Source organism: Calidris pugnax, unplaced genomic scaffold, assembly GCF_001431845.1.
Source record: "Calidris pugnax isolate Ruff unplaced genomic scaffold, ASM143184v1 scaffold245, whole genome shotgun sequence".
NCBI lineage: Eukaryota > Metazoa > Chordata > Aves > Charadriiformes > Scolopacidae > Calidris > Calidris pugnax.
Window position 1 is genome coordinate 1,082,320 of NW_015090982.1, and position 2,469 is coordinate 1,084,788.

Below are 2,469 nucleotides of genomic sequence, written 5' to 3' on the forward strand. Positions count from 1 at the left end.
CCCCCCCCCCCCAACACCGCTCCCCGCTCGACGGCTGCAGTGGGACCGGGGGTCGGTGCCGGGTGGCCCCGGCGGGAGACACCTGGGGTTTGGGTTGGGTTGTTGGGTTTTGGGTGGTTTGGTTTTTTTCCGGTCCACTGTTAACGACCTTTTGGTTTCCTATTTGCAGTTACTTGAATAAAAACATTTTATGGATGTTTGAGGCCTCTGGCTGGGGTCTAGCCCCCCCGGCAGCAGGGTGGGAGCAGGTTTTTCCTGGTGCCAGGGAGAGCAGAGGGCACGGAGCAGGTACCTTCTCCGCAGGGACGTCCGTGCTGGTGGCAGCCACCAGCCATCCTCCGCGGGGACGGGCCGGAGCTGCTGATGGAAACAAAAAGAGGCAAAACCCCGCCACCCCCCACCAAAATCCCACTTTTGGCACTTTTTCATTACCAAACCGAGTGGCGATGCTGCCCAGGCAGGGATGTGTGATGATGCCCCCCCACAACACCGGGTTGCCCCATGGTCCGACAGCGCCGGTGCTGCTGGAAACTCCCTGCCCGACGCGGGAGGCTCTTGACCCCAGTGCAGAGAAACAGGTTTATTTGCTCCAGCACACACCGCACTGCTCCTCTGCGTCCTGCCCTCCCTGCCCGGCAAAGCCCCGCTGCCCCTGCCAGGGTGCCAGCCCCGGCCGCCCCGCGCGGGGCATCTGAAGGGGCTGGCGAAAGCCAAAAAAAAAAAAAAAAAGGCGCCGCGCTGCTCCTCTGCATCCTGCCCTCCCTGCCTGGCAAAGCCCCGCTGCCCCTGCCAGGGTGCCAGCCCCGGCCGCCCCGCGCGGGGCATCTGAAGGGGCTGGCGAAAGCCAAAAAAAAAAAAAAAAAGGAAAAAAAAGGGGCTGAGGGGGGAGATAACCCCTTCTCGTCAGTGCTCTCGGGGTGGGATGGCTGCCGGGCACCCCCACGCTGCCGTGGGCCTGTCCTGTCCTTCCCGGCAGAGGCGGCAGCGCCGGTGCCAACCCCGTCCTCCCTCCCCTCCTGCGGGCAGCATTCCCTCCCGGCGCCGCGGGCACCATCAGGCCTTCCAGTCCCTGCGGGGGGAGCAGTGGGAGGAGGGTCCCCCCCAGCCGGGCACCACCTGCAAAAGAAAGCGTGTCCTCAGCACAGCGGGTGGCCCCAGCCCAGACACCCCCCCCCCAAGTGTCAAGTTGGGGGGGCAAAGTAACCCCAAATGGTGCCAGGGTGGATGGAGAAGCCCCAGGGCTCCCAGGGACAGCCCAACCCTCCCAAAAACCTTTGGATTATACCCAAACACTCTCCCAGCTCCCAAAGGTGGGTGCCCCCTTGGGATGGGCTGGCACTGGGGGCTCCCCCCCTCCAAGCCCCCTGGGGGCTCCCCAGCTTGGCGCTGCTTAATGCGGCGAAAAATAGATAAAAAGCAATTTTATCTATTTTCCATGTGAGAAATGGATAATAAGTAATTCCTGGCAGCACGGTGCCTGGCTGGCGAGCGACCCACGCAGCCCCCCGACCCACGCAGCCAGTTTGGGCTGGGTACCCAGCCCCGAAATGAAGCCCCCACCCCCCGAGGGGCACCATCTCACCCACCCGGGTCTCCTCCGCCTCCACCAGCAGCTCCTGCTCCGACTCCTGCAGCTCCTCGGCCGGGTCGTAGCTGTACATGGGCAGCAGCCGGTGCCGCAGCCGGTCCCCCCCACTCACCGCCGCCAGGAGGGCCCCCAGGAGGGTGAGGAGGAGGAAGGGTCCCAGGACGTAGCCCACCAGCGAGTCGCCCGCCGTGCCCGGGGCCGTGGGGGCCGTGGCGTTGCTCATGGCCCGACGCCGGCTCCTCTGCTCCTCATGGGGACACGGGGGGGGCCGGCCCCACCGCACGGGGGACGTCTGTGAACACACAACCGGCCCGGGAGTCACCCACCATCCCGGTAATCACCCACCAACCAGGAATCACCCAACTGCCCGGGAATAACCAACCATCCCGGGAATCACCCACAATCCAGGAAATAACCCACCGACCGGGAAATAACCCACTGCCCCAGTAATAATCCACCGTCCCAGTAACAGCCCACCGCCCCAGTAATGACCCACGTGCCCCAGGAACAACCCACCATCCCAGTAATGATCAACCATCCCAGTAATAACCCCCGACCCCAGAAGTAACCATCCATCCCAGTAACGACCCAGTAACGACCCACCGACCCAGAAATAACCCAGCGCCCCAGAAATAACCAGCCACCCCAGTAATAACCCATCCCAGTATCAACCCACCGCCCCAGTAACAACCCACCATCCCAGTACCAACCCCCCCCCGGGAATAGCCCCCCCCCGGTAACGACCCCCGGGGCGGGAAGGAAGGACCGGCGATGGGCGGGAAGGGGGGTCCCCGCTGCTCCCCGGGACACGGACACCCCCGCAGCTCCCGGGGAAAGGCCGGCGTTAGGGGAGGGAGGGGGGGTCACCCCGCACAGCCCCC